The following is an 11377-nucleotide window of genomic DNA, read 5'->3' as shown; positions in this document are numbered from 1 at the left end:
TTTCCCTCCCGCGGTCTGTTACAATCACTTCCTCTGTCTGGTCTTAAATTCAATCGTAAGGGGCTGTCTCTTCCAAGGCATCTGCAATGCTGCTCAGCCTAATAGGGCCCTGATCTCCACCAGGGCCTTCAGCATTACCATAATACAACAACAGAATAAATTAAGATATGGGGCGATCAAGCTAACGAGCTGCCTGCCCGCGCCCTGTTCCACATCCCACGTGCATCTGGCTGGAGGAGCCCACGTGCCAGACGGAGGAAGATGTCCGTGCTAAGGCTCTCACTATTTTTAGCCGCTTGGGTCATGGGCAGCATTCGCGCTTCCTGCTCCCGGACAGAACATCTGGATTCTATACGGTCCAAGCATTTTTCCCACAGCTCGGAGGGTTTCAGATTGGCAGGGGGGAGCAATGAAAGGGAAGAGGCAGCTTCCTTTCCAAGTCAGTAGCAAGGAGCACAGGGCTGCAGTAATTTTGCAGCTGCAACCATGACCCAGACATACCGACCACCTTCTCCCCACTTTCTCGGGTCCCTGTAGTTTCAGTTGGATATGCTACAGGAGGAAATCTTTATAGAGGGTAGAGCAAGGGGCTGGGAGGCAGATGACCTGGGCTGTATTCCCAGGCCTGCCACAGGCTTGCCATGCAACCCTGGCAGATTCACTTAACTGCTGCATGCGCCAATGCTTTGTCCTGTGCAAGGTGGGAACAGTAACCTTTCCGGTTACTAACAAGGGAGTTAACAGATGCCTAGAAATACCGGCCAGAAGGGAGCACGAGGTTGTTTAACGTGTTCTCTTTTTTAATCACAGGCCATTAAACGTGTCACAAGCTCCCCGGACAACCTAATGGCTTTAGTCGCATTAAATATTCCAATACTGGTGGTACAAAAGGGAGGAAAGGGACACATGACCCTTAGCTATGCAACATAGGAAGAGAGTGCAGAAGAGCCCCCGACGCCACCAAAGCCAAGGCCCTGCAGTGGCAGGGGAGTGAGCAGATGAGCTCTGTCCACATGATCCCTGCCCCAGGCTGCAGAAACGTGCCTATGGTCCCTGCCAGCCTAACAGAGAAAATTCCTCCTGACCCTTATTTTAGTACTGAGCACGACCAAGACACACCAGCCAGGCACCTGAGACCATTCGTGGCCCCACACACAGCACCGGCCTGCCCTGCAGGACTCCAACTCCAGCTGTGGCCACCTCTGATGCCAAACAAATGCACAGAAGCCAAGCTACACAATGGGGGGAAATTCCTTTCTGACCCCATTGTCCAAAGCCCAACACACATTGATTTTAAACACAAACATGTTGTCAGGCTCCATTTGGGGTCAATGCAAAATGCTGGACTCCTCAAACAGGAGGCCAAAGGGACTAATAATGTTCTGGTTTCTATTCCTATGTTCCAGGTAACGGCTAAACACATTTGCCTGCTTCACTCCATAGAAAAGAGCAGGCTGCACATCTCTGGACTGGGAAGTGTTTGCTGCATTAGCAAACTGATTTCCTCCCTCCTCCCATTTCTGTTGCATTTTTTCTCTTGAAGCAATCACCCCCTCCTCAGCCGATACCCTCTTTGCTCATCTGTAGCTACTAGGTATCCGCCATGCAGGTGGGACAGTGCTTTGTGTTTGCAAAATGCTTTGATACCCTTGAAAGGAATGAGAAACAGCAGCACGAGAAGCAGTTATAACAATGTTAAACAGCATATTTTAAAAACAGCAGGGTGGTACGAGCTACAGGAACACCTAACAAAGAGCTATCTAGGTCTCCAAAAAAAATAGACCAAAGGGTCCTTTGCTTTCAAGAGGAAGTAACATTCATTTGTACTGACCTGGTGATCTGGACAGCATGAACAACCAACTTCTAACAACCTTAAGCCATGGCCTGCAGGCCACAAGATATTTAACAAGTTCAAAAGTACCTCTAGAAAATGCATCACTGAAGATATGGGGTTGAGGAGCTTTTCAAAAAACTACTCAGGCAACTGTCCATCTCCAAGGCTATTAAAATTAATGGGAATTTTGCTACTGGCTTCAGTGGGGGCCAGAGATCTACCAAAGGTCATGTGCTTTGCAAAATCCTACCTTATACCTTTGCTTCTGGAGCGGACTGTTAGGCCACGGCCCCAAAATGATAAAATCCTCTTAAACTCAAGGCGAAAGAGCTGCCCAGGGCATCCCAGCCCTCCTTTTCACACTATCATTTCAGCAGCTGCCATCTGCACATGCAAGAGGAGTAACACGGTCCCCCCTAGGTGATGGGGAAAGCAGACCACCCCACGTGCAGATGCCATGGCCAGCGCATGTAGGTCACTGCTCTGACGCCCCAGCCACGGGACTGGAATAAAGCTAGAGGAAAAGGCAAAGTCATGTCTAGAGGACAAGCAGTAAAACGAACAGAGCGTGCCCTGCCCAGCCAATTTTGAGACGGTCTCCCAAAATGCACGAGTTCAATGCATGCTGCGCCAATCAGTGTAGATGGAAAAGCTGAGGAGCAGAAATGATAATGATCTGGAGAAGGCCACAGTGCATCAACGTGGATGCAGAACACAGAAGTGCTGTTCTGGGTCAGTCTCCAACTAATAAGCACCTTCTAGGATGTGCTGGAAATGGCTGTCCAGACACGGAACCATGTTTGATGCAGCAGGGCAAAGAAAAAGCTGGGACTCATGCTTCAGCTGCAAACAGAGGAAGTCCGAAACGCTCCCCAGGATCAGCCTTCATGGAGCAGATTTCCCATCTCCCTCCATGTATAACACAATGCATCGCAATAGCCAAACTCTTGCTTGCCAAGCCAACAGCACCGCTGAAGCAGAGTCGAAGCCTGAGAGCTTCCTTATGCGCAGCAGAATTTGTCGACCAGCTAGTCACAAGCGTGCCTGCCCAGTGCTCAGTCTGCCGGCCTCATTGGAGGGCTAAGAGCCACCTGCAAGAACCAGGCGTGTTTTGGAGGAGAAAAGGCAGAAGTGAAGCTCTTCCAATTTCAGCCACGTGCTGAAAGGTTCAGTGTCTTTTAAGCCAAGGCCTCCTGGGGGCAGGGGGCTGCTTTGATCTCTTCCAGGAGAGAGACCAAAGAGATGGCAGCAATCTTGCAACCATACAGAGCTCTACCCCAGCAGGTAGAGATGACACTTCTGTAGGTCAAGCCCAAGCAGATGCAAACTCAGCAAGAGATAAGCATCACATCATCAGGGCCCTCTGGATTCGCTCGGTGCCCGACAACAAACACACTCTCAAACCACAGACTGCTGCATTTCATTAAAGCTGGCATTTCAGCCTTTTGTTCGATTCCCTGGTTCCCATGGTGTACTGGAGAACTCTGGGGGTGGATTTTGCCCCATGCATATTAGAAAGCACAGGGACTTTAAAATGACTTGTAGCATTGTCACGTTCCCTTGGCTCAGATAATCTGAGAAACCTCGAATAATGGCAATCACATGTCAGCGGGCAGCCATGGGCAATCATAGGAGCAACGTGCTGAGACACAAATGCCGCCTTACCTGAAAGCCGAGTCCTCGAATCTAGCGTGCAGCCAGCTGATGGAGCCGCTGTGTTCATCCGTGACAACACGCAATCTTTGTGCTCTGGCTCCTCTGCGACACTTGCACTGCTTGGACCTCAGAGTGCTTCCATGGGCAGTCAACTAAACAAAACAGAAAAGACATCTTTAATTGCTGAGAAGTATTTGTAGATGCTTAGCTCCTTGGAGAAAAGGCCACTCGATTCAAGTACCCCAGTCCTCTTCAATCTTTTTCTTGAGCATCAAATCTACTGAAGCAGAAGAACTGCTGTCTGTGTACGCCATTGCCAGACAGAAGCCTGCCCTTCACCCCTTTATCCTTTGGAGTATCCCGAAACCAAGGGATCACACAAAAAATGCTTTCAAAGACATTTTGTTCAGAAGCAAACCCGATAATTCACACGGAGAGTCAGGAGACCATGCCTCTCTCTCATTGTGCAGTCAACGTGTGCTGATTAGACACGAGCCTGTCACGTTAACCAATACCCATTTGAATGGCAGCTACAACACATCGCCAACTCTCGCACCCAGGAAAAACACCAGACTTGTAATGCTTCCCATTTCCTTTCTGACTTCATTTACCTTCATTTCAGTGGTTCAGAGGAGTTCTCAAGACTATAAAAAAAGGGAAGGAGCACCCTGGCTTGCTTTTATTACAAAGACGAGCACCCCAAAACCATTCCCAAATTGCACATACCTTATGGGTCAAGTATTCTGCCACCCGCTGCTATCCTGAGCCCCAAATGCTTTGGGAAGCTCTCGTGTTTTCACTATAGAAACCAACCAGATCTCAAGCTTTCAGTGACTTACAATACAAGTGAAAAGGCCATTGCAGCCACCTTGGATGATCACCTTTTAAAAATGAGAGTTAAATCTAATTAAAAACAGCCTTTGTTCCTTCCACTGGAACCAAGCACTGAGAGAGGTAGTGAAATCTCCATCTTCCAAAGTTTTTAAGGGCAGGCTAGACAAACCCTTGTCTAGAAGAGTTTCCAGAAGGATGATCCTGCCTTGAGCAGGAGCTTGGATGAGCTGACCTCCTGAGGGCCCTTCCAGCCTTATTTTTCTGGAGAACATGGGACATTTCTGCATTATTTAAGAATGATGCATCATTTTCTTCCCCTGCTCACTACTGCCTGGTTATTGCCCAGGCCTAAGAAAGAGAATTTCTTCTCTCAGGTGGAAGATAAGCAATGAAGCGACTGTGGGCATTTTCAGAGTAGTGCAAATGGTCCATCAAGACTCATCAATGTGCATCCACAGCAACCCTGGAGAGGACCTGTGGACCAGTAGCCAGACTATTATGCATTAATGACTGCCAGGAAACTGGGAGAGAGATCCAAGAAAACACTGGGACTGAACTGCAGACACAAAGCTGTGCTGCTACCAGATCCCTTTGTCACGCTGTAATACAAGGCAAACCCAGGATGTTTAGACGCTGAGCGTGGTCGTGCTCCTAGCATGCAGACGACCTTCCAGCCCATGATGGAGCGAACCTGGCCTGCCCAAATAAGCAGAAGTTGGCAAGCAGGGTTGAGAAACGTCTATGTAGGGTTTCCAGGCCAGCGTTTCTATATACTGCATGTCAAGGAGACTGAATTTGGACAAGGCTTTCCTGGGTCACTGCAAACTGCTGGGTGCATGGCTCTCTGCAGGGCAAGGGATCCAAGCTCTTTGGGATCATCCGGAGGCACCACAGCAAGAAACAGAGGTGCTGAGGCCAGGACACAGTGCCAGCAGCGGTGTTTCCTTCATACAAACACACTGGCATCTTAGCACCGCACGAGCTGCAGCCCCCTCCGAAAAAACACTGCACGGGAAACGGAGCGTGCAATAGGCCGAACAAATGGGGACCTCCATCTAGGAACCCTCCTAGGAGCTGGCGTTTTCCAAGAGGCTCCAACTTTCCAGCTGCACGATGTTAAAAGCTATTTATAAGCTGGTTACAGTGGACAATTAAAAACAAAATTAAGATCATCATTGTTCACAGAAAAAAAAATCAGCAGCATTTTGTTTCCTCCAAACTCCCTGAGTTCTCTGAGAATTTATTTGAAAAATAAAAATAAGCCTTTGGTTTTAAAAACAATCCAGAAAGAGAGGGAAAATCTTTTTTTGATCCAATTTCTAGGTGATCCTGAAAACTGCACTGAAGTATCCCACGCCCTTTGCTACTGCGTGCCGTTGGCTTACATCTGCAAATGGTTCACTGGCCGCTAGCAAGTCCTAAACTCTTCCTAAAACCCCTTTGATCAGAAGAGGTTTTACCAAGAAGTACACCTCACACTAGAAAATGAGCTGTGTTGGAGAAGGATGATACAAAAGAGCTGAAGGGTAAAATAGCAAGCAGAGAAAACCATCTCTGCTTGTGATGCTTGTGTCAGGAATAATTATGTGAAAATAAATGGAATATTTAAGGTGAAATTATTAGAGACAAAGGGCTCCTGCACACATGTAGGGATCCTGCTCTGATGCACTGTAATTCCAGCACCTCGGAGCAGACTCGATTAATTAAGTCAGCTGGAGCATGGCAATTACTGCGCTCCAGCATCACATGCATCAGCAATCCCTCGCTGAAAAATGGTGGTGATGCGCTTTAAACTGAAGCTCATCCGACAAGCTTTAGTTCAAAGTGCCCCGCTGTCATTTTTCAGTGCGGGGATGCTGATACACATGATGATCTGGGCGCTTTTAAAGCATGGCACTAATTAAAGTACCCCCCCACGCCTCCCGGAGCATGAGCATAAACGCCCAAAGCAAGGAACAGACGGCTGATGGGAGATGAAGCTAGGTGTGTATAGGCAGGGGAACCTTAGAGACTAACTGGTTCACAGAGGCCTGAGCTTTTGTAGGCACCAGCGACTCCATCAGATGTTAACGCAGCATCCGTATCTGTGCAGCACACCAAACAAACTGGGAGGAAACGGCGCAGGGTACAGTCCTTCCCTGGGGAGATGAACTAATTAACAGCTGAAGTGACAAACTATTGTTTGTATTGCAGTAATATCCAGGGAGTCCCACTGAAGCCGATGACCGGCTGTGCTAGCGACTGTACGAACACCCAGGAGAAGACAAATTGCACCTCCAGCAGCCTAGGACCTAGAGAGACAAGCAGCAGGTGAAAAAGGGAAGAGGAACGGGGAGATGAACCGGGATGCCCATGGACAAGGCCCAGTTCAGTGCCACATGCCGCCTCCACGTGCCAAGGGTGTCAAGGCACTGGGGGGACACGCTCAGATCGACGCAACGGGTTTGACGAAACGGGTCTTGCCACGGGCTGACTACAGCAACTGGAAGAGCATGATCCCAACGGTAGCAAAAAGGTTGCTTCTTTTCAGAGTGTCTGTTCCTGTCATTTCTTTAAACCGTCCTTATTTCGGAGTCGAGGGCCGTTGCAGGAGTTACCTGGAAAGACACGGTCAGACGGCTCCTTTCTGAGCCCAAATCCAGGGACTGGGAGAGCCATTTGGAACTGGGAGGCAGGAGGCACCAGCGATGGAGCGCTTTGGACAATCGGCTTGCCCCAGAAGGGACAGACATCTATCTAGCGCCTCCCCCTACCCCATAAAAGTCCCAGCTGACAAAGCACCACAAAGAAACCCCTCAGGAGTACAAGAACGGAGAAAAACGAACCCAAACCGCCTTCAACGCTGGCCCTTCCTCTACTATGCAATGGAGACCTTGCAGGGAGACAGGATAGCCCAATGGGCTAAGAATGGGGGCAAGAGCCTTTAGCTGCCAAATCCTAGTCCTTGGTCTGTCACCGGGGAAAGCAACTTAACCTGTGTGATTTAATGTCCCTACCTCAACTCTGGGTCAAGTGTTTCCTTGCTTCAGCCAGCTGCTGCAAGAAGGGAGATGCAAAGCACTCTGAAGATGCAGAGGCAATGCCTCTGAACAGATCTTTCCCTTGAGCCTCAGATCCAGCCTTTCCCAGCCCCTCTCATCCCATTAGCCAACTTCCTGGAGTTTCTTTTCCCTTAATTTTTTTTTTTTTTTGGCTTTCAGACGTTCCCTGGGCCAGCCGTCCCTCCACACCCTTCTCCTGAGAACAGGAGCCCTGCCAATGCAACACTGTCCAGATTCTGGAAATGTTTAAAAACATCAGCGACGCAAGAGGATAGAGCGATCACAAAGAAAGTGAAAATCCACAGAACCGGATGCGTTCCCACAACTCCTGCGCCAACATTAGGAGAGATCCCAATGCAGTGAAAAACAGCTGGTTACATGGAAAGTCACATTTATTTATTTTTTAAATGAAAGCAAGTTTATTGGGATACCGCACCCAGCTCCCACCACCAATATATATGCATGGGTGAGCTCTTAGATGGTGAGGTTATTTAACCTCTGGTTCTTGAGAGGGCTTGTTTTTAGGTAACTCTGTGGGGAAGATGCACGCATGCTTACAACTAGCCGTTTGCTAGGAGTTAAAACAATCAAATGCAAGAACAGGAGAGGTGCCCCCTCAACCAGTAAATACTGGGGAAAGATAATACAACCAAAAAGCACACTGCTTGTGCAGGATGGTGACTGCAATAGCAATGACAGACCTGCCGGTGACTGCAGGCTATTTGCTGCGAGACACTGAACCTTGAACACCGTTGGGCACCTACCCCTCAATGGCTAGTCCAAAGCCATGGATGCTTTGGTCAGGCATGGAGACATGGCATGGCAAGAGGCAGCAACCAAACAGGAGCAGCACAAGTCAGAGACGGGTATAACGGACTAATAATGCCAAAGCCAAAACGAGCAGTGACTTCTCCCTTGCTTTTGAAGATGGCAACTTACCCATTTCTCCTCCCCCTCCCCAAGAATCGCTTGGCAAATGAGAGAAAAGTCATTCCACTTCTCAAGTCACGGGCATCTACAAATACAGTCGGATTAGCCAACTTCATGCAACGCCGCAGCTCTCCAACACAGCGAGTCCAGACTCAAAACATGCAAATGCAAAACCAGCGAGTGCACATATCCTGCGGAGGTGTGCACGGTGATGAGCGAGGCCACCGACGTGATCCCAACCGTTCTACACAAGTCCTGACCCAAGGCTAAATTAGATAAGTCCCCCTCCGAAACTAGGGAATAGCCTAGACCGAAACGCTATAAAATACCGATCGTACATGCAGCCACGTACCCGGACCAACACCTTTATTTTACAGGAAGAGAGCTGGAATTTCCCCTGTCCCTTGTTGCCTCAACTCTGCCCTTCATCATTTTTGACAAAATCTGGATGCTCAGTTGGACTTCAAATATCTGAGCAAAGAGCTCGTTGTCTCTACAAATCAGTCTGGGGGTGTCTGGGTTGGTGTCTACGTGCAAGTCTTTATCTGCCTGGCACAAGATTTGCCATGTATCACAGCATCCACACCCAGCTGCACCTCTGCTTAAAACTATGTGAGGACAGCTGGAGAGAAAGAAAAATCCCTCGTGGCCTCCTGGAGAAACAAGGGCAAGAATATTCATCGCTCTTTCAAACTCCTGGTATTTGGTTTACAAGGAAAGCCTGAAAGGGGAAAGTTGCCAAAGAGCCTGGCCTGTGTGCGTCAGCTCTGGGGTTTCAAAAGCAGGGCTTGCTCCGACATCGGAGGCTCAAGTCCTAGCAGGGTTGATCCAGGAGAGAAAACAGCACCGCAAACAGCTTTGAGGAAAGGGGTTTTGTTCCAGGCTTTGAGCCATTTTTCATACAGTTTTTTTTTTTTTTTTAAATGTGTTTGTTTAAAAGCAGTTTAAATTGGCAGGAATAACAAAGGTGAGGACCGTTCCCCCGCCCCGCCTCTCCCCAGATACATAAACACCTCCCTCTCTCTTTTGTCTTTAAAGACCATTTGCTGAAACGAAGTTCATCCACCTCTCCTCACTGCTACACCTTCCTCCAAAGGCAGGGAGAAAAAGAGGGATTTCGGACAATTAAGCTTCACGCCCTGACTGCTCGTAGGCAACAGTTATAGCAAATGAATAACACGCGGTGGTACTGGGCGCTTGACACTGCTGCTCATTTTACAGATATGACAACTGAGGCACTGTCAGACTAAACCAGTGAGGTCCAATCTCTTGGGCAGGTACTTTACAAATTAGCCCGGCACCTGCTCCAGGTGTCACTCCCATCGCCTTCCCCTGCCTGATCTACTGCTCTGCTTTCTGCTCCCTACCTTATCTGCTGCATGCCCATGCCACTTGTAGCAGGCATGCCACCAGTTGGCCACATACCCCAGCAAAGCCAGAAATCAACCCAGGCTCCCTTCACTTGCTCTTGCCACCCTCTGTCGAAGATCTCAACACCTGGCTCAGTCCGGCCTCCCCGGCCAAACCTTCTCTCTTCCTCGCTGTGAGCTATCACTGCCATTTCAAGGGATAACTCTCCAGATACCTCACAGGTGGCCGCATCTCTGCAGCACTGCATACAGATCCTTCAGGATAAAAAGCATTAGATAAAAGGTTATTATACTTGCATGACAAGCAGTTGAACCCGGATGCCAGCCAGGTAGAGAAAAGTCAAGCTACAAAGGGAGTGAGAGCTCAGCGAGGTTTCAGCTTTTTCACCTACTAAAGAAAATGGAGACTAAAAGAGTTTGGAAAAGAAAGAGGAAGACCACGAAGGAAGAACCATTTCTTTCCCAAGTCAATTCCATTAAGGACCGCGCACCGAGTTAATCATTTTGCATCCGGGGAAATCGGGCACAGTGGCAAGAACAGCCATTTGTCCAGGCTGAAAAGGCCAGCCAGCACCACGGACAAATGGAAAAGGGACCAAGGGGTGACAGTGATCAGAGGCAGCCATAAATGCATGGCTTTCAAATAGTTCACAGGCAGATTGGTGCAGACTAGGGAGGTTTCACCTTATTCCGTAGTGGGGGCACGGCCTCTACCTGGGACCTCACGCATAGATTGAAATCCTTTGCTACCAGCAAGACACTGGCCGCCGTGGTCCCTGTTTTATCTGCAGCAGGTTTGGGTGCGATGTCTTGTGCTATGTCAGAGTTGATGGTCATTTTACCAAGAGTGTAGATGAGGGATTTGTCTGGGATGGTTTGGATAGGGATGATCCTGCCATGGGCAGGGTGGTGGACTAGATGCAACCTCTGGAGCTCCCTTCCAGCCCCACTTCTCTAGGACCCTTACCTAATCAAACAGAAAAAGGCCTTGAGATGAGCAGCAGCTCAGTGCTTGCAAGTCAAATTCATGCAGCGCCACCATAGAAGCAACTGAGCAGTGGGTGCTGGGCATCCAAGACTGACATGCCACACTCCCAGTTATAAGCAAGTCACGCAGCCAGTGCTGGCTGATGAAGCCCACTGCAGCATCGCTGAGCAAGGATGGCATCTCCTGGTGGCAAAAGGAGCTGGTACAGTGGGAGACAACTTCTCTAGACGCTCACGTAAGCAGAGCAGATTTTACACACCAGACAAGGACTTCAGCACATCCCTCTGAAGCACCAGGAGCCGGGGAGGGGCAACGAGAGGATAACTAGAAAGCTGTAGTTGCTGGATGCAGCTCCGTGTACACCGCTGCCATGCAGAGGACTCTAGTCAACCTTAGGGAGATGAGAGAGGTTTGCTGCTTCGCTTCGGGCATCAGTGATGGGAAACATAGTGCCTCAGGCTCAAATCTCAGCAGGTACATGTGAAGGAGGAAATAATTTTGAAGATAATTGGATGCATTTTCTTACCTGACTTGTACTTGGTGGGAGGCTTGGGTTAAACCACCACTCAGAGTTTTTATTCCCTTTCAAAATCAGGCCGTGTGAAGGGGGAAACGTTCCAACCATTTTACTCTCGTGGTGAATATATGCTAGAGACCAGTGCTTCTCAACCTTTTTTAGATTCAAGGCACCCCTCAAACTGCCAGCTCTTAGGTTTTCACTCTT

General features: G+C 48.9%; 1 protein-coding gene across 1 annotated transcript in view; it reads right to left on the bottom strand.

Moving 5' to 3' along the window:
• EXTL3 (exostosin like glycosyltransferase 3) overlaps positions 1 to 11377 on the bottom strand; it is a 169991-nt gene that overhangs the window by 110179 nt on the left and 48435 nt on the right. The window contains 1 exon segment of the mRNA XM_014522552.2: positions 3500 to 3642. The gene's annotated coding sequence lies outside the window, so the exon portion shown is untranslated.

The sequence above is a fragment of the Alligator sinensis genome, unplaced genomic scaffold, assembly GCF_000455745.1.
Source record: "Alligator sinensis unplaced genomic scaffold, ASM45574v1 scaffold637_1, whole genome shotgun sequence".
NCBI classification, from domain to species: domain Eukaryota; kingdom Metazoa; phylum Chordata; order Crocodylia; family Alligatoridae; genus Alligator; species Alligator sinensis.
Note: the sequence above shows the minus strand (reverse complement) of the source record. Positions and strands in the feature narration are given on the sequence as shown.